This window comes from Diabrotica undecimpunctata, chromosome 8 (genome assembly GCF_040954645.1).
Source record: "Diabrotica undecimpunctata isolate CICGRU chromosome 8, icDiaUnde3, whole genome shotgun sequence".
NCBI classification, from domain to species: domain Eukaryota; kingdom Metazoa; phylum Arthropoda; class Insecta; order Coleoptera; family Chrysomelidae; genus Diabrotica; species Diabrotica undecimpunctata.
This window is the reverse complement of record NC_092810.1, coordinates 79910892-79933076: the sequence shown is the minus strand read 5'-3', so window position 1 is coordinate 79933076 and position 22185 is coordinate 79910892.

Genomic DNA, 22185 nt, shown 5'->3' with positions numbered 1-22185 from the left:
ACTACACTGCCTTTTCAATTGATGGTATAGTATACCGATTTAAGGTAGTTCCGTTTGGATTACAAAGCGCCTGTGCAGCACTTGTACGAGCTTTGCATACCATTTTGAATCACCATGAAGAGTTCATCGTCCATTACATCGACGATTTATTAATTTTTTCACAAGATATGCAGAGTCATGTGGAACATATCAAAATAATTTTGAAAGAATTGGACACAGCGGGATTAAAACTAAACATTGAAAAATGTCAATTTTTTCAAAAGGAAGTGATTTATTTGGGTTTCAAACTTGACACCGAAACTGTAAGTCTAGCCGAGGACAGAGTAAAGCTCATCGACGAATACCCAAGACCAACAAATCTAAAAACATTGCGAGGGTTTCTCGGTACGATAAATTATTTCAAGAAATTAATTCCCGATTTAAGCCAAAAAGAAATTCCTTTAATAAAATTGTTAAAGAAAGGGACAAAATGGAATTGGAAAGAAGAACAGGAGGAAGCTTTCAAAATATTGAAACAAGAATTTGCTAAAGGAACAAAAATATATCACCCTATTTACAATTTGCCGTTTATACTCCGTACGGATGCGTCGATACAGAAATTTGCAGGAGTGTTGTCGCAAATACAAAACGGCCAAGAGGTTCCGATATGTTTTATATCTCGAGTGACTAAAACACATGAGAGAAAATACACTGTCACCGAGTTGGAATTCGCCAGTGTACTATTTTGCGTAAACAAATTAAGGTTTTACTTATTGGGAGCTAAATTCACCATCGAAACGGATCATGCAGCATTGATACACATCATGAAGAATCGATTGGTAAATAACAGAATACACAGAGGCATTCTGCTCTTACAAGAGTATGATTTCCAATTTCGATACATCAAAGGGAAAGACAACATAATAGCTGACGCTTTAACACGGGACGAAGATACAGGAAAAAAGGAGACAATTACATTACATGTGGGATTGAATATACTGACACAAGACGAAGGGATATTTTCGTTAAATGAGATAAGGACCGACCAGGAAGGCCTAGAAGAAAGAGAAAAGAGAAGAGCAGAGCTAGAAAACGAGATATTTTTTAAGAGAATAGACGGAAAGGAATTATATTTAGTGACACCGACATTGGCAGAAAGAATCATCAAGAAACTACACGAGGAAAATGGACATATTGGCAGTAGAAAGGTATGGCTTGTATTTAGGGAAAACTACATCAGTCGACAAGATTACCGCATTGCAAAAGAGATCACACAGAAATGCGAAGTATGCCAGAAATACAAGAGCAGGAATTTTAAAAACGAAAATATTGCAAAGAGCATTGTATCCCGGAACAACCTGGACATTATAGCCATCGACATGTTAAGCGATCTAATTGTGACCACGCAAAGGAACAAGCATATTCTGGTGATGGTGGATGTGTTCTCAAAATACGTAAAATTATATAGTTGCCGCACCACAAAAGGGGAAGAAATATTGAGAAAAATAGACAATTTCATCGCTACGGTAGGAACCCCAAGAAAAATTTTACTAGACAATGCAACGTACTTCCGAAATGATCGTTTCAAGGGACAGCTTAGAGAACGGGGAATCGAGACGAACTTTGTAAGCATCAGGCATCCCCAAAGTAATCCTTCTGAGCGATTTATACAAGAGGTAACGAAATTTCTTCGCATTGCAACGGATGGTCAACATCGGCGATGGGACAGAAAATTGGGAGAAATAGAGATGTACCTAAATTCCATGCCAAGTACAGTAACGAAAGAAACACCAGAATACATCATGAAAGGCGTCATGCCAATAAGACCGTGGGAAGATCCAGAACAAAGAGAGTATCGACAGGTTATAGAAACCGTTCAGAGAAGATTAAGAAGAAGCAATGAGAAATACATCCAGAGACAGGGTCATAATAGGAAACGAAGACCAGTAACTTTCCAAAAGGGTGACAAAGTAATGGTAAGAGCATTAAGAGTGTCAAATCTTCAGACCGGTATTTGCGCAAAATTGATGCCTGTTTTCGAAGGGCCATACATAGTAAACAACGAAGGTGGAGTAAACAGCTATGAGTTGAAACATATGGATTCTGAAAAGATCAGAGGTATTTATAATATCCATGATGTATATAAATATCACGAATGAAGATTTAAATTTGTATAAAGTAGATAGTAGGATAGGATAATACGTAGCATAAGTACAGCTAGCATACAGGAAGTGCGTTTATTTTGCCTCGAGAAAATTTAGTTGCATAAATTGATAAATTTTATCGATTACAAAGGCGGGGATTTGTTGTACTTTTGAATGTCCATAAGCAATAAAAAACCGATATACAAATTTTATTACTTAAATAAAAATTAAAATTATTGATATTTCATAAAGACACGGGCATATAAATTTTCAAACATCCTGTATAAGACGAAATATGTATTTTAAGTTGTTCGAAGAATTGTTCATTAGGCCTCAGAGACAAGACTTTCAAATATTATCGATAAGAAATTTAAAAATAAGTCGGTTATTGTGGAATGGTTTTACCCGGAATAAAAGTGTATATAGAAAGTGTTGAACAATAGACCGGGATTTGCGGTGGTTTTCTCCCCGAAAGATTATATCGGTAAAAGTTTATTAACAAAAGATATTGAATTGAGAAACAGGTATCGTTTGTAGCTATTAGTAAGAAATATTTGTAAAGCAGATAGATTTAGTTAGAATAATTAAAGAAGTTTGTTTTCTGGAATTACCCGAATGACGTTTTATAGAGAGAGTTGGGTGGTAACGATATACGTCACAAGAGGTGGATGATTTTTATTGGTGAATTTTTGAATGCAAGGAGGTTGGTTTGGCTATGAGATAGGAGAGAGAAAAAAAAAGTTAGTTAGTCAGTTTTCGTCGTCCAAGAAAGAAGGAGCTTTGTGATTTGTGTTTGTTTGAAGTCCCGAAGACGTAATTTACCGGGTGTGTTTATTTGCGGTGTAAAAGCTGACCAGTGTGAGGAACGGGGTACAGAGAGATAGAAAACCAAAGGGCATAAGAATATTAATAGCAGACGAAGCCGGAAACATTTGGAGATACAAGGACAGATAGGAGAAAGGTGTACGTCATCTGGACCACAATAGGAGCAGAAGCAGAGAAAGGATTTTTTTGTTGTGGCGTGGCCATAGAATTGCAACGGCAGAGAAGGAAAGGTCAGTCAAATTTCATTAGAGCCGGAGTGTGATTTTCATTTATTAATTAAATAAATTGAATAAATAATAGAGACAGTTAATTTTGCGATCACTTAAAAAAAAAAAGGAATTATAAAAAGAGCTTAGTTATAACACATATTAAAAATCAATGTAAAATAACATTTGGGTCCATGATAGAAAACAACTTCTCATATATTTAAAGTTAGTATATTGCAAATATTACAGGATTGATTGTTATATAAAATTTCATTAAAATAAAGGACATCTCACATATAGTTCAGTTGAAATTCTATGTATTTTATTCAGGTCATATTACCTATCCCGATTAGGACGCCAATTGGAAAATATTTTGAATCCACGATCAAAGGTAAATCGTACAATTTAAATAGCCTGAGATTGTAATTAATTAATGCTGATTTATTGTGATTAATTGGAGATTAGTTCATTTAATAAATATAGACAGGATTTTTCCTAAGTAAGCAATATAATACAGTTTAAATAGCATAACAATATATATATATATATATATATATATATATATATATATATATATATATATATATATATATATATATCTACGGCATAAAGTGGACTCCTCCCATGTTAAAATTCAGGTTCAAGTGAGCTCCGTGGTCAAGTGGCCACCGATATACGGAGCTCACTTGACCATTCCATAATATTGGCTCTGTCGATTCGTCAACATGTATAGTTTCACAATTTTTAAAAATTATGTGGAGCCCCTAAGTACCCCTGTATCATGAATGTATATCGCTTAGTTCACGTGTATATATTATAGGGGTCGTTCAGATCTTGTTCCGTGTATATTGGAACCATAAGTATATCGGTTTAAGTAAGCTCTGATAGTTTAGCAACTATGGGATTAAACCGTTTATTTCCAGCGTATATTCTAAACGGTTCATATAGACTCCTTACTTTTGTTATCATTCATACGCATTACAGTATGTAACAGATATGTGTACTACCAAATACCTGTTTTTGGTAGTTACGTGCTTTTCTAAAAATAGATTTATAGATACAAAAGGATTTCATTACCAAGTTGGATATGTTTTTTCATATGCGAAAATTTCCTAATGTATTTTGTTAACGTGAGTATGTCTTTATACGTTATATTTAAGAATCCGGTTAATAAGAACTTCTTTTATTTCATCCATTGTTTCATGATATCTTATATACAGCTTTTTTATTATTTTATTTCTTCTATTTTATTATTTTATTTTTTTATCTGTGTACTACATATAATTCTGGATAGAAGGTTATCTCAAAATAAATATTTAAGTGCTAAAATAGATATTTTTTTGTTAAAATGGGTAGTAGTGCACAAAAAAGGGAAAAATGATTAATTTATCTAACATGAATTATACCACTTCACCAATATTACATATTTATGAATGTTTTATCTCCTATTTAGGGGTAATATGTAATCAATATAAGTGGAGTTAGTGTCAAATTTGCAATGATCTTTATAAGTAATAGCTTACTGACTGTACTTTACATGTTCAGTTCACATAAATAAATCTTGTCCCTTCAAAAAAGAGCCATTTGAATGGTAAAGTTAACTAAGAAAGTGTGATAAGTCTTTTACCATCCCACATGCACACAAGTTAACCGGTGTTTGCAGGCAAGAGTCCTCCTGGCAGATTTAAGGAAGATAACTACCATAAGGAAGTTCCTTTTGAGGGTTCAGATGGCGAGAAGCAGCTTATTTTTTTTTTGTATATCTTGCAGATGTGTTGATCTAGCCAGTTTTTCCTCGATTCTAGTCATAAAATGGGTTGTTATTCGTGGAGTGAATGTTACGAATCTAGACTTTGTTTCTTTTGTTCTCTAGCTACTTATCTTCGGATATTAGGTGGATTGATAGCTACGATATTGTAGAGCTTATGTATGGATGTGAGTCTTAATATTCGCTGAATTTGGCTGACTAATTTATAACTAAATCTACGTGTTAAGTATGTGTTGGTGTCACTTATACTATCAAGGTATATTCGGCAGCAGAATCATAGAGTTCAAGCGTCTACGTTTTAATGGTGGAAGGATGTGCTTCCCATTTTTAGCTGACAAGTTTGCAGAGAATATTATTTTTCTGGTTCTAGTTTGGCATTTGATTTTAAACAAAGTACTGTGAATGACAAAGTGTGATAGAAACTATCTTCAAGGTATTTATAGCAAGTCCAGAGTTTAAGGATTTCATGACACTATTGGTTCAGGTATATATTCAGAATTGTGAAAGTGTCTCTGTTAGGGACATTGAAGGAGCACACCTGACTTTTTTCGGAGTTTGGCTTAAAACTGATTCATAATCTATTTTTGTTGTATTTAAGGTATGATTTAGATTGTTCTCCACTTCACCAACAAAAGTTTTTGGCTGTGCAACAATAGATAATGTATCGTCTACATAATAAAAGTCCTAGTATTTACTGGTATGGGTTGTGTAAATGTTATACAGAGTAGGTGCAATAACTATAGTCTCTTGGCGAAAAGTAAATGAGTTTGTAGTATCGGTTACAACTCATACATATTGATAATGAGGAAATAAACATGTTAAAATAGGTGTAGAAAATTTTACCTACATATATCGGCACCATTGTTCAGGAGATGGGTTTATCCCAGAGATCAAAGGTTACATACTTTTACAGGCGTATTCCAGGTTCTATTTATATATTTTTATTACTAAAAAAGTGTATTTATAATATAGGCCTTAAGATATCTTTAGATTCTATGAATTATGAATCTATAGAAATTAGCAAATTAAAAAATACAGACATAATTCTGAATGACCAACTTGAGACAAACAGTTATCCCCTCCTCAACTTATTCAGTTACAAAATATGACGTGTAAACGCATACCTGTTCAATTGTTAGATAAAATGAATTTCCATCAAGTAACGGTCGAATCTATCACTTACTAAAAGAGTAGGTACGAAAAGACCTGCTTATGCTTTAGAGTATGGGTACTTTAGTACAAAGTACCTTGATTTTGTCAATTGCTTTGTCACTTTCTCAACGATGGGTCTCCCTTTTGCTCATCAATAATGTTCCCGCTCGATATAGTTATTCTAAGATATTTAGATTTCACTATATGCTCTACATTTGGTTTTATCTCCTATTAATTTACAACTATGACGAAATCTTTATAATATATCTGATGCATTGATATTAAAGTGGAGTAGAATACTTGGTAGATAATATTTATTTGTTTTGAGTATACTTATTTTACAACCTAGTACATAAAAAATAAATACTTGTGTGCTCAGTGCTTTCTAAGTCTGTAAAACATAAACATGCTTCCATATTAGATTATACATTTATTAAGAATGTCCACTCTGTGAATTGAAAATTTTATCTTAAAATATGACTGTGTCCCACAATCTTTCACAAAAGTTATTCTTTTCTGAAATTTTCTGAATAAGGTTCAACAGGTTTTTATATTTTGTTTTACGTTTTAATCTTTAAATCGGAGTTCATTTTTTGAAAAACTATAAACACGTGATAACAAATTGCTATATGAACGGCGTTATGCATCACTAGACCCAGCCCCAATTTCTTAAATTGTGGATTGTGGCGCTTTCTGGTGGAAAGGAGGAACAACAGGATAACATCAGATGTAGACCAAACCAAAGAAATTAGGACACGCATTGAAATAGCACGTGCATTATTTTTTAAACTTAAAAAGTTTCTTTGTTTTCGGGATATAAGGTTAGAACTACGCCTGAGAATGCTTCGATGTTACGTGTTCTCTACTTTTCTTTATGGCTTGGAAGCGTGGACACTAAAACAAGTCCATCTGAATAAGTTGGCCCCCTTTGAATTTTGGTGTTACAGAAGAATCCTACGAATATCATGGATTCAAAGAATGTCAAACGTAGAAGTAACTAGAATGATAGGAAATGGGGCGGAAATATTATTAACTATCAAAAGACGAAAACTTGAGTACCTAGGACATGTGATGAGACGGCAAAAATACGCATTATTACAACTTATTATGCAAGGCAAAATCCGAGGAAAGCGAAATGTGGGAAGACGAAGAATATTCTGGCTTAAAAACTTAAGGAAATGGTTTGAATACAGTAGTGCAGAACTTTTTAGAGCGGCAGTCAACAGAGTCCGTATAGCCATGATGATTTCCAACCTTCGATAGAAGATGGAACTTAAAGAAGAAGGTAGAAAAAAGCATAAACTATCTACGTAATAAATTCCATTAACCTTTTAGTAACGGATAACCAGATATATTTAAAAAGATTAAGTGCCTTTCTTTTTATTTTGGGTTTTGAATTTTGCATAACTAGAGCAAGCGACTCATTTTTGTGTATTAGTTTTGGATCAGTAGACCAAGCGCCTCTTGCGAGCGTTTTAATGATTGTAAATCGAATATTTGGCAACATATGTACATAAACGTTGTTAACAATGGTGACGTTGGCAACTTGTTGAGGCGTTTAGGTTAAGAAGTATTGGCAGTTATTGCTTAATTTTTTCTATAATAGTCACATTACAGAAGAGCTAACACAGAAAGAGAATACCTAACAAAAGACATAACATTAAGTAAAATGTATGAATTGTATATTGAAGAAGCAGAAAATGACCTTGTTAAATTTTCGTTTTACAAAAAAAAGTTTTTAACACGATTTAATCTTCAAAGAAAAAAGTTGAAAAAAGTTACTTGTAGTAGATGTAATTGTTTCGAATTAGAAATTAAAAATTGCACAGATAACGAACAATTAAGCGTTAAAAAAAGAAAAAATGTGCACTTAGAAGGAAGAAAGCTAGACACGAAGATAAGCAACGATCAACCAGAAGTGGAAACCTTTTGTTTTGATTTAAAGAAAACTCTTCCCCTTTCGAGAATTCTAATAAATATTGTATATTATAAGTGTCAATTATGTATTTACAATCTTGGTATCCATACCGCCAAGGATAACAAAGGTCATTGTTATATTTGGATAGAAGGTGAAGCTGGTCGGGGAGCCCAGGACGTAGGCATTTGTCTTAAGAAACATAAGAAACACATTGAAGAAAATGTTACTTCTGCAAAACATGTAATTTTGTGGTCAGACTCTTGTGGCGGCCAAAACCGCAACATTAAAATAGTTTTGATTCCGAAAACGATTTTGGAAACTCATCCTACCATTGAAAAAATTACATTACGCTATTTCTTTCCTAGTCATAGCTTTTACCCAATGGTAGTGATTTTGGAGATTTTGAAAATGCCCTAAAATTTCAACATTGTTTATATACCGTTGATGATTACCTAAACGTGATGAAAAAATTCCGTAAAAAGAACCCACTAGTAGTTCACAGAATGAAAAAAGAAGAATTCGTCAAGCTAAGAAGAAATACAAGCGAATCAACAGAAGAGACCAATTTAATAGATCTTGATGAAATATTAAAGTTAAAAACTACAATTTCGTAAATATAACACTTTAAATATCTTAGATAAATAATCACGGTTAATAATAATTCCACTAAAGAAATACAGATCATAATTTAAACTTTACCTATTTTAATACATAGATGCGAATCATGGACAATGACTAAAACAGATAAGGAAGAACTACGAATATTTGAAAGGAAAATAATAGGAAAATTGTTTTAAACTCATTATCATATCGCTACTAATCCGTATAGAAGAAGAACACATACTTAATAAAGAAAGCTCTTATAACGATATTGTTTAGGAAAATAAATTGCTTAAGGTAGATCATACACATGCATAGACGCCAAGATGTCAAACTTGTAAAACTGGTATGGAAGGAAGTTAGCACAGAAGAATGCCACTTGTGCGTCTCAGTATGCAATGAAGAGAAAACATCCAATCATATCTCAAAAAATTAACATCGTGAAGGTTCTTCTCTAAACCCCATAACAAATGGCTAATCTTTTACTTTTCATTAAAAATTTAAATTTTAATAAGCCACGTAAATAACGTTTTAAAAATTTATGTCAATATTTCGGAAGTACCTTTCCTGGGATAATTTTTTTTAAACCTGGTTTATTTGATTACATGTAATTGATTTGATAGTCCCCAACAGATGAGTATTGACTATAGATAGGATAGCAGGTAGTTGATTGGTGATTCCTAAATCTGACCTCATGTTACCTTCCCCCTTCATTTGCGGAAGTCCTAAGGGCATTTTTTCTCTTGGGGCATCCTCCCAATTTAACTTGGCAATGTAGTTATTATAGAGCCTTTGGATATAGCCAGCTCAACTTTAGCATTGAGATTAAGCTTCTTGTACGACGTTGATGTCTTTATATATGTGTTTGACCTTGGCATTAGTTCCGTTCGGTATTGGTTAGTACGCGGACCTTTGTAAGCAGGAAAATACTTCTGATGGCTTTTCTAGCAATCCTGATCTAATTAATACCTGAGTTTTACGTACATTGTTTTGTCAGCGTTCTGGCCACATAACATCAGTTAGCTACCTAAATATACCCTTTTATTTCTTATGTTACAACGTTATCTACGATATCTAAAATGTTGCAATCCTTTAAAATTATATGGGTCTATTGTTACGTTATGCCCTACTCTGCGTCATCTCTTTTTTTTTTCTACGCTTATATCATTATTTTATAGCATTCTAATATTTAATTTATGGATTAAATCCGGATAGCAAATTGATATTCTTCACTTTCTCGGAAAAATAATATTCTAACACACAAAATCCTATTAAATTGCCAAAACCTTCTTTGCATATTCTATTCACTCATGAGGGGCAGCAGCAATATCAGTACCATAATAAGGCGTATAGTACTGGACTGGCTAATCGTTGGATAATGGGAAGCATGAGTTTTAATGTTTTCGGGACTGCCATCAGTTAGCGGAGATCAGAGATATCAGTATATCAGTACCAAGTTAATGCATATAGTAATTGTTGCTTGAACTTTATTATTCTTAAACAACACTATATTTTCTAGTAAAATCATCATGACTTTACAGTAAGACAAATTTTTGAACGTTGGTTATGGAAACATCATGTACATACCACCAGGTTCCCTATAGAGATAAATTCAGAGATAAAAATATGCACCAAGAAACTCTGTTTTATTCAACAGTCGAATAAACTACAGATTCTTGATTCAAATAGTCAAAAAATCAATAAACAGCCTAGTAAAATAGAAATAACGCCTATTTAAGATGTAATCCATTAACGGGCCAAGGTACAAAGCACTCCTGGCATATGCTAATGATATGGATCTCATAAGAAACTCTCTCCGGTCCGCAAACATCTTTAACAAAGTGCACGAAAAATGTTTTACTTAAAATCAACGAAATGAAAACCGAATACAAGCGAATCAACAGAAGAGACCAATTTAATAAATTTAGAAAAAACATTAAAGTCAACAACTACAATTTCGAAAGTATGGAACACTTTAAATTTGCTGTGGCAAAATCATAATACTTGGGTTACATTGATATTTATGTTGCAGTCAGCTGTAAAAGTCATTGCCTTTTTTCATGTCGTATCCAATTTTAGCATATCACATTTTGAGTGAAATTGATCCTAAATGCGTCTAATATATTAAGTTTTTAAAACAGCTGTGTTTTTATGCTCATTCGTTTACCTTTTGTAAAACAGTCTGTGTAAATATAAGGGATTTATATAATCTGGTTTCATAATTATAGAAGGCATTAAGTGAAAATGGAATCAAAAAACAAGACGGATAGAAAAAATAACATACAATACAGAACCAACTGGTTCAAAAAACTAGCTGAAGAAAACACAATGACGGCAGAAACATTCCGAGAAACAAAACAGGCACAGAACAGGGACATGAGCAGATCTAAAGATAATAACACAAACGGAAATAAAAACAAATTGAAGTACAACTTAAACACAGAAAAAAACAAAACAATTTGGAAAATGGCATCATGGAATGTGAGAGGTATAAATGGGAAGGAAATAGAACTGGGGGAAGAAATTAGAGATAAGAACATTCAAATAGTAGCTATAACAGAGACAAAGAACAAAGGAAAAGGATCAATAATATTAGAAAACGGAATGTTACTAATATACAGTGGAGTGGGAGAAACGAAGAGAGCTCAGGCAGGAGTAGCGTGCATGATAAAGAAGGAGAGTATCAACAAAATAAAAAATTGGATATATTACAACGAACGTATACTAAGAGTAGACATAGATATGGATACAGAGGAAACCAATACAAACCTAATCATATGTTATGGACCAGATGAAGACGCAACAAAAAACGAAAAGAATGAATTCTGGGACAAATTACAAGAAGTGATAAATGATTGTACAGAGAAAATTGTTATCACAGGAGACGTGAACAGCAGAGTGGGGAAAGAAACAGAAAAATGGAACAATGTCATGGGGAGGACAAACTAAACAAAAATGGAAAATTACTACTCGAATTCTGTCTAGACAATAACCTGGTGATTATGAACATACACTTCCAACATAAAAGGATACACAAGATCACAAGAGAAGTCAAATCAAGAGACGAACAATCAATTATAGACTATACTATAGTGCAAAAAACAAAGAAGAACTGGATAAGAGACGTAAGGGTAAAAAGGAGTTATGAAATTGGTAGTGACCACTATCTACTAGAAACCACATTCAAAAGCAAAAGAAAAGAAATTAAAAGAAATGAGAACATAAACAGAAAACATAAAGAAATAATAAAAATTTATAAACTAAGGGAAGAAACAACGAGAATAAGATACTCAGAAGGACTAGAGAAAGAGATGGACAATGAACATGAAATAACAGAAACAATAGAAGAAGAATGGGGAAAATTTAAAAATGCGATGATAAAAACAGCTAAATCAATATGTGGAACCACAAGAAATAACAACAGAGGGACACGAACATCTTGGTGGAACGATGAAGTGAAAAGAGAAATAAAAGAAAAGAAGAAATTATGGAAAGAATACATCCAAGACAAAACACAACAAAAATCTGAAAATTATAAGAGACAAAGAACAAAAGTTAAAGAGATGGTTAAGAAAGAGAAAAAGAAAAGTTGGGAAAAATTCGGGGAAAAAATGGAAGAAAACAGCAAAGAAAACGTAAAATTATTTTACAGAACACTGAAAAACCTAAGAAGCAACAAAGAAACGAAACTGAAACAAATAATGAACAAGGAAGGAACAATAATAAACGACGATAAGACAATAATGGAAAGATGGAGGGAACATTTTCAGCTGATACTGAATGGAAATCAAGCGAATACAATGGAGAAGGAAAGCCACAACAGGAGAGTATCCATGAGAAACACGGAAAATCCAGAAACTATAGAAAAAGAACAACTGGAAGAAGCAATAAGAAAGATAAAGATTGGAAAAGCACCAAAAAGCGATGAAGTAGCACCAGAAATGATGAAATATATAGGAGTAAAAGCAAAAGAAAAATTGTTATACATATATAACCTAATATGGAAGAGAAAAGTAATACCCAGAGAATGGACAAATGCAGTAATTATACCTATATACAAGAAAGGAAACACAAGAGACTGTAGGAACTATAGAGGTATATCACTACTATGTGTAGCAGCAAAAGTATACGAAACCATAATAGAAAGGAAAATTAGAAAAGAAATAGAACATAAATTAGAGGGTGTACAAAGTGGATTCAGGAAAGGACACAACACACAAGACGATATATTCACCATGCAACAAGTAATAGAAAAAGCCTTAAAGAAAAATAAAGAAATACATCTGAGCTTTATAGACATGGAAAAAGCATTCGACTCAGTCAAAAGAAAAGATATATGGGAAAGCCTTAAGAAGAAACAAGTAAGTGAAGAACTGATAGAAGCAACAAAGAGTATATACATGAAAACAACAAATACAGTAAGAATGTTAAATATACAGTCAGAACCATTTGAAACAACCCAAGGAGTTAGACAAGGGGGAAGTCTCAGCCCAGTACTATTTATAAATGTAATAGATGAGATAGTGAAAGAATGTAAGAAAACATTCAAGAAATACTGCATCGGGAACAAAATGCAAATGATAAATGCTGAGATGTGTATATTTGCAGACGACATAGTATTAATTGCGGAAACTGCAGAAAAACTGAAATACAACTTAGAGAAATGGAACCTAGAAGCAAGCAAATACAACTTAAACGTAAACAAAGAGAAGACTCAAATAATGAAAATATTAAGGAAACAAGGGACTGAAGATCAAATAGAAGTAATGATAGACCAACAAAAAATAATACAGACAAATTCATACAAATACTTAGGAACAGTAATCAACAACAAAGGAGACATCGAGGATGATCTTAACAACAGAATGGAAAACACAGGAAAGCTATTCCAAGCACTAAATAGAGGATTCCTTAATAACAAAGTAATATCAACAAAGACCAAGATGACAATATACAAAACAATATATAGACCTACAGTGACATATGGAGCAGAAAATTGGATATTAAACAAAAGACATCAGAGCAGAATTCAGGCAGCAGAGATGAAATACCTCAGAAGAACGATAGGAGTAAAAAGAACTGATAGAATGAGAAATGAAGAAATAAGAGAAAGACTCAAAATCAAACCGATACTCGAGTCAATCAAAGAGAAAAAATTGGCATGGTTCGGACATCTAACCCAGATGGACAATAATAGACAAGTAAAAAGAGTGTGGGACGCCAAACCAATAGGGAAGAACAGAAGAGGAAGACCCATTAAAGAATGGAACAGTGACATCTCGCAGATACTGCAGAGTAAGGGTAAGACTTGGCAGGAAGCAACACAGATGGCATCCAATAGGAAGGAATGGAGAAAGTTCGTTAAGAGCTAGGACACCTCAGAAGACTGTCAAATATTGTAATTTAATAAATTGTATTGTAAACGGCCCAACACCGAAAGGTACAAATGGGTTCTACTGATTAAGTAAAGTAAAGTATATAATCTTTTAATTTCGTAATGTTTTCGTTTTATAATTATAGTTCTCTTGCTTTTATTTTCTATGGTAATACTCATATGCATACCCAATTCAAAAGTGAGAAAACAAGCGAGTTCTCTTCTCATTCCTATTGAAAATACAGCCAGGTGAATGACGTTTTTAAAATTTATGTCAATATTTCTGAAGTGCCTTTCCTTGGATAATTTTTTTTAAGCCTAGTTCGTTTGATTACATGTAATTGATTTGATAGTCCACAACAGATAAGTCTTGATTGTAGGTAGGATAGCAGGTGTTGATAAATATAATGGGTCGGTAGATAGTCTCATTGTTTCTAAATCTGACCATATGTTACCTCCTCCTTCATTTGTGGAAGTCTTAAAGGCATTTTTTCTCTTGGGACATCCTCCCAATTTAACTTGGAAATGCAGTTATTATAAGGTCTTTGGATAAAGCCAGCGCAACTTTAGCATTGAGATTTAGTTTCTTGTACGACGTTGCTATCTTTATATATGTGTTTGACATTGGAATTAGCTCTGTTCGGTATTGGTTAGTACTCGGACCTCTGTAAGTCGGAAAATACCTCTGATGGGTTTTCTAGCAATCCTGGTCTAATTAATACGTTCTCGTCACGTATCCACACATCAGCACTGGTTTGATCACTATTTTATATATCCTGATTTTAGAGATTCAAATTAGACTTCTGGATTTAAAAGAGGGTTATATATACATCAGTTAGGTACCTAAATATTCCCTTTTATTTTTTATGTAACAACATTACCTACGGCATCTAAGACGCTGCAATCTTTCAAAATTATATGGCTTTATTGTTCCGTTATGCCCTACTCTCGATCCTGTCTTTTGTATGTTAAAGAACATTTATTTGATTTTCTCATTAGTGACTATTAGACCGCTTTTTTTGCTGCTACTAGCATTATTTTAGAGCATTCTATTATTTAATTTATGGATTAAATCCGGATAGCAAATTAATATTCTTCACTTTCTCGGAAAAATAATATTCTAACACACAAAATCCTATTAAATTGTCAAAACCTTCCTTGCATATTCTATTCACTTATGAGGAGCAGCAGCAATATCAGTACCATAATAAGGCGTATAGTTCTGGACTGGCTAATTGTTGGATAATGAGAAGCATGAGTGTAGCAGTTTTAATGTTTTCGGGACTGCTACCTGGTATCGGGGAGCAGAATTATCATTACCGAGTTAATGCATATAGAAATTGTTGCTTGAACTTTATTATTATTAAACAACACTATATTTCCTAGTAAAATAATCATAAATTTACAGTAAGAAAAATTTTTGAACGTTGGTTATGAAAACATCATGTACATACCACCGGGTTCACTATGTCCATATCCAGCAAAATCTTTGTAATAATGATACGGGAAACCAAAGATGAGAATATGCTCCAAGAAACTCTATGTTATAAAACAGTCGAATAAAATACAGATTCTCTATTCCAATAGTCAAAAAATTAATGAACAGCTTACTAAAATAGAAATAACGCCTATTTAAGATGTAATCCATTAACGGCCCAAGGGACAAAGCACTCCTAGCATATGCTAATGATATAGAGCTCATAACTCTAATGAGAAACTCTTCCGTCCACAAACTTCAATAAAGTGAAGAGAGCACGAAAAATGTTTCACTTAAAATCAACGAAATGAAAACCAAATACAAGCGAATCAACAGAAGACCATTTCAATAAATTTAGAAAAAACATTAAAGACAACAACTACAATTTCGAAAGTATGGAACACTTTAAATATCTTAGATCACTAATCACGGTTAATAATAATGCCACTTAAGAAATACAGAGCATAATTTAAACTTCAGACCTATTTTAATACATGGATGTGAGCCATGGAGAATATCTAAAACAAATAAGGAAGCACTCCGAATATTTGAAAGGAAAATAATCAGAAATTTTTTTTATCCCCATTATTATAATTACTATTTAAATGGGAATAAGCCACAATTAGAGGTTAAAGTTAGTTTATTGATGTTTCAATTTCCACTTCGGAAATCATTCTCACTAATGTTTGTATTTTGAGAACGATTTCCGAAGTGGAAATTGAAACGTCAATAAACTAACTTTAACCTTTAATTGTGGCTTATTCCCATTTAAATAGTAATTGCTTTAAAATGCCACAAGAAAATATCTTCAGAACTCATTATCATATCGCTACAAATCCGTATAGAATAAGAAAACATACTGAATAAAGAAAGCTCGCATAACGATATTGTTCAGGAAAATAAATCCCTTAAGGTATGTCGGACACGTGCATAGACGCCAAGATATCAAACTTGTAGAACTGGTGTGGAAGGAAGTTAGCACAGAAGAATGCCACTTGGGCATGTCAGTATACAATGGAGAGAAAACATCCAATCATATCTCAAAAAATGAACATTTCATTTGATTGCAGATTCGTGGAAAATCGATCAACTTGGAGATAAGTTGTAGTCAGCGAAGACCTACCCAGTGTTGTAGCGTTACGTATTGATAATGATAAAAAGAAAGGAGAAAGAGTGACAAAAAGCAACAAAAATGGACTATGGAGCAAAGCTGCTTCAAAATCTTTGATTGGAGAGGATTTAAATGAAAGTATAAGAAATACAATGGATGATTGATGAATTCGAGAAACTTGAGACTTGAGAAAGGCACTCTCCGAAACAGCTGAAGTGATAAGATAGAATTAATTTTGTGGAAGTCTTGCTGTTTTATTGTTAAACAAAATGGAATTAACATATGGCATTATATACGCTAAAATAACTAGACAACTTATATGATACGGACATATAAGGAGAAAGTTTAATGATACAATAATCTACCCAATATTTGTAATGAGTAAAAACGATATGAATAAACAAAATAAAGAAAACCATGGCAAAAGGCAAAAAGAGTAATGATTTAAAAATGAGAGAGGTATCCTGTGTACAACATGTGCTTAATTAGGAACGAATGGAGATGAAGATCAGAAGACCACAAAGAACGTTTTAAATTGATAAATGTATACAATTTTTAAGAATGTATATTTATAGGTCATTATTAGAGCCAACGTGCTAATTTTATGTAAAATAACACTTTTCAAGGTAGATCGATTACAGCACGGTGGAATCAAATACACCCAAAGCTAAAAACTATCGATGTTTATATGAAAGATGAAACCTTATGGCACATGACCGTGCAATCTTTACACCTACACATTATCACATAATTGTGAACGGTATATTGTATCTAATTATAGTACATCCACTAATAATTTTCCAATATAAACATGTCTTATTCTGGTATTAAAGAGACCGCCTTTCAAATCAAGGTTGTCAGATATATTTCCTAAAATTCCTAAGGTTATATTTAAAAAATATTCTCTATTCTCTATTCGTTATTATTCAATTGCTAGTCAACGAACGACACTCTTAAAAAATGATATGAACATATTCCCAAAAAATATATCTATAAATTAATTAACTAGGTACTAATATTTCCATGGACTCTTCACTAATAAATTAAAGCAACCGTGAACGTTTATATATTACTCATGCTCTAAGTAATTTTCGAATATCGGCAACATTGTCGTCTGGAGAGAATTTGGACCTTCGATCTATCTTGACGTTGCCATGTTGGTGAATTTAGCGGTAATACTCTTATAGATATAATGATCGACTTTTAAGAAATCAGACAACTTTTAAGAATCCAAATTCTCAAAAACGGTTACAAGAATTGTATTATTTTTTTTCCAAATTTCATTGATTTTATACCTTACCTGGAAACATGAAAAATTGCAGATATATTAATATGTTATATTAAAGTTACATTTAGTAATTTTAAACTCATGCATTATGACAACAGCGAAGCGCAAAGCGATAAATCGTAATGAACACCTGTGTGTCTGGCTATGTGACACCCTAAAATATTCCTTTTTGCAACCAGATATCACAGGCGGAGGTTTATAAGGTAAGTAATATTATATTTTTCTAGAATGGCATTTTGGAGACCGTTTGAAACGAATGATCAAGATGCATCAACTTCTGTGATATCAATAAATAATGACAATTATTTTAATGACAGCACGGAATTAAAAAATAAAGATTTGCACGTACAATCCCAAAGAATAGTTTTAAATATGTATGAGTGTTTGAAAAAAGAAAATATTGGGATGGCTGATAATGCAATTGTTTCGAGAATTCATATATTAACAAAAATCGGGTATAAGACGATATATACAATTATTAAATTAGGCACTGTTACAGATCATTCCTTAAAACGAAAGCGACCAAATAAAAAATTGGGTAGGATTGACACTGCCGCAAAAGACGTTATTCAGCGAACAGTTTACAATTTTTACAAAGAAAATAGAGTGCCTACTTTAGAACTTATTCGTGAAAAATTGAGAGATTTCCCTGAATATAATTATACATCTTTGGAAACACTGCGCGAGATTTTGATAAGTTGTGGATTTAAATATAAGAAATTAGATAATCGAATGGTAATAATGGAATCTCGGCGTATTGTTGAACTTCGACGAGAATATTTGAGTAAAATAAAACAGTATCGTAATTCAAACAGAAACATAATCTATTTAGACGAAACCTGGTTCGATACGCATGATGTTGTCAAGTACGGCTGGGTTGACAACACAAACAAGTGTGCGTTAAATACACCGTGTTCACGAGAAAAACGTGTTATTATTCTTCATGCCGGAAGCAAAGATGGTTTTGTATCTAATGCATTGCTATTGTCGGCCAAAAATATAACAAAGTCTTCTGCCGATTATCACGAAGATATGACAGCCGATTTATTTGAAAAGTGGTTTGTTGAACAACTCTTGCCCAATATTCCGCCGAATTCAGTGATTGTTATGGATAATGCGTCGTATCATTCCCGCATATTAAATAAAATACCTAAAAATAACACGAAAAAGGACGAAATTTTAAAATTTATGCAACTCAAAAACATCACTGTTCCTAAAAAGATTCCAGTAAAGAAAGAATTAATTAGAATGATCAAAAGTCGGAATTTTAAAAACGAATACGTTATTGACACCATTTGCAGCAGGCACGGCCATACTCTTTTGCGATTACCCCCATACTATTGCATTTTTAATCCAATTGAAATGGTTTGGGGTACCGTAGAAAAACGATTGCGAACATATAATCAGTCACCAACATTAAGCGCAGTGGCCATTGAGAATATTCGAGAAGTAATAAGTGGCATTAATAGCGATGTGTGGAAAAATTGCGAAGCTCATGTTTTAAAAATAGAAAACGAATATCCTGTTTTACCGGCAATAGCACCAATAGTTATCCAACCTGGGAACGATTCGACTTCAGAAGACTCTGACGATTCTTTTTAGTCCTTTTAATTAATTTCTTTACAGCTATCGCGATGCATTTTGAACACTAGTATTCATTATTATACAGTGTGTCACATTTAAGATGAAGACACCTCTATATATCAGCTATCAAAATACATACAGATTTAAAATTTTGCACAGTCATACATGTTGATAGTGCACATTTTTTTAAGATAGTGATCTGAAATATTAATTTTAAACGCGGCTTACTGCGAATCCACAAACAGGGTAAATTTTCGATATTTTGCTTCGCGTTAGAGAAATCGGAAAAACTTATTTGGAAAAGTTGTTCCACTTATTGTAACCGCACATACCAAATTTCATGACAAAATTCGCAATTTTAGTTTTTCAGTATTATTTGTAATCTCGATCATAAATCTACAATTGATGCATCTCGGGACAACCAACTGTCCTGAAGATCTTATTTCCAAAGTGTCTTAAATTAATATAATGAAATCCATGAAATTACAGATTTTCATACAAATTTAACATACAAATTATACAATTTTCATATGCACTTTTAAACAAATAAGAAGGCATATTATTTACATCCATCTTTTTATAAATACTATAACTCACTTTTACGGAGGTAATTAACAATTAAAATGTTCTACTAAAACTATCAACTTACGACTTCCAATACTATAAGGCCACTTGAGGTATAATACGTTTTTACTCAATAATAGTTCCTGTATAAGTAAAATTGTTTTTTAATGTGCTCCATTGAAGCACACTAGACATATTCCAGTTTTGCCATCACATTCTTCAGAGTATGTTTTAACTTTTTTAACTTTTCTATCGTCCTTTCTACTAGTCATGCTTCTTCTTAAAATTTTGTTACATCTTGTACACTTTCTTCTCTTTGTATTATCTACATCGCTTTGCCTGAGATGGTATTTTTGGGTGTAACTGTTCGTGAGGGTTACAACATTTCTTTATTTGCAAATGCCTTCGCGAACTCCAGTCTGAACTCAAGGATAGGTTGTCGCTTTTTTACGTTTTCTATTATTTAGCAACTAAGCATTTACTACTGCGGTATTAAATGCGGTATTAAATATTAATTCCACTGCCACTTTCCGGTACCACTTCAGAATTTTGCGTATTGGGCTTTGGTAAGAAGCCACTTAATCACTAAAATCAACACTATTTTTCACCAAGTTATAATCGAGAATAGTTTGTGGTTTTAGTACTTATGTATAATTTTTCTTTTCATCTGATTAAACCAAGATATAACTATTATGTTTAAATGTTGTAAGGATTAAAACTGGTCTTTTGTCGACCCATTTTATTACTTGTAAAATCAATAATGGGGTTAAGTTTCATCGTGAGTAACTGGTTGCAATTTTTTTAATCGAGATTTTGGTTTTACATGTTTTTATAGTAAAACATCTGCACATGAATAATTCGTTTCTTGAACAATGATTTCAATTCATCGACCAATAGTCTAAAATAAGGTTTTATTACGTCGTCCGGAATATTATAAACTGGTTCTTTTTCACAAATATATTGGAAATATGGTTTACATTCTATATTTAGAAAAATCTTTTACTGCAACTCTTGTTCCCATAAGACCGTATGTTATAAATAAATATATTCCTATAAGAATTATCTTGAAAGATGAAAAAAATACAATAAAAAAGTGCAATATTAAGTGTTATTTAAAAAATAATAAGTCATTAACGGGCGTACAGTTAAAAACAAAAGTTTTCAGTGTTCTATTGCTTGATTATTATTATCTGGTATTCTGAAAATGTTGACATTTTTCCTGGTCTGATCTCCCTCAACTAACGTCATCTTTCTTAATTGGTGGGTTGTATTGATCAGGTCTCTTTAAGTGTTTTGTTGCTATCCATAGTGAATGATCTTCTTTAGACAATGTACTAATGTAGTGTTCAAATGTGGCATTGCGTACATCATGTAGCGCTCATCTTAATTGTCTGATTATCTACCTCTTGCTCTTCATTTTTCGACTATTAGTTGTATAATATAATTCGGAGTGTTATTTGTCTTTTCTTGATTTGGAATTGTTAATCGTGTAGCTCCATATGAAATAGTAGGAGATGAAAACGGCAGCATATTCATCCATAAAAAAAAGGAAACGCGATAAAGATATCTGAAACAACTGTTTTATGTTATAAGAGATGAAATAGTCCGAAATTACCAAAACAGGTGAACAGGGCACTATAAAGAGGAAGTAAAATTAGCTATGAAACAGTTTGAATGAGAAAAAGAAGTAAGCTTAGACCAAATACCAGCAGGAATTATTCAACTGAAGAAAAAAATTAAATCGATAACAATATTCACTCCATTTACAGAAAATGCGGTGACCCGCAATTATTTTAAGAACTTCTTTAATAGCCTCCAGTCAACAATTTCCTAACCATGTTTAAAAAACGTACGGAATGCACTGTATATACTAACCCAAGTCGTCAACATACTTGTTGTTGCAGTTATGTATTACGATCAACTTAAAGGTTATGCACGACTCCCCTTGTATAGGTACACAGGCAAGCACATGCGAGAGAAAAAAAATTTGTCATACCGTTACATTATGTCAAATTTTAACGTTGAATATTTTATGGTCCCCTTTGGGTTATAAAACGAATGATCGACTTTTTCTCGCACAGATCCCTGCTATGTAACTTTACAAAGCGAGTTTGCTGGGTATTAAAAAACCGTCTATGGCATCATATAATTTTACGCTAATATTTCACGTTCTGCGACGCATTCCACGTTTGACA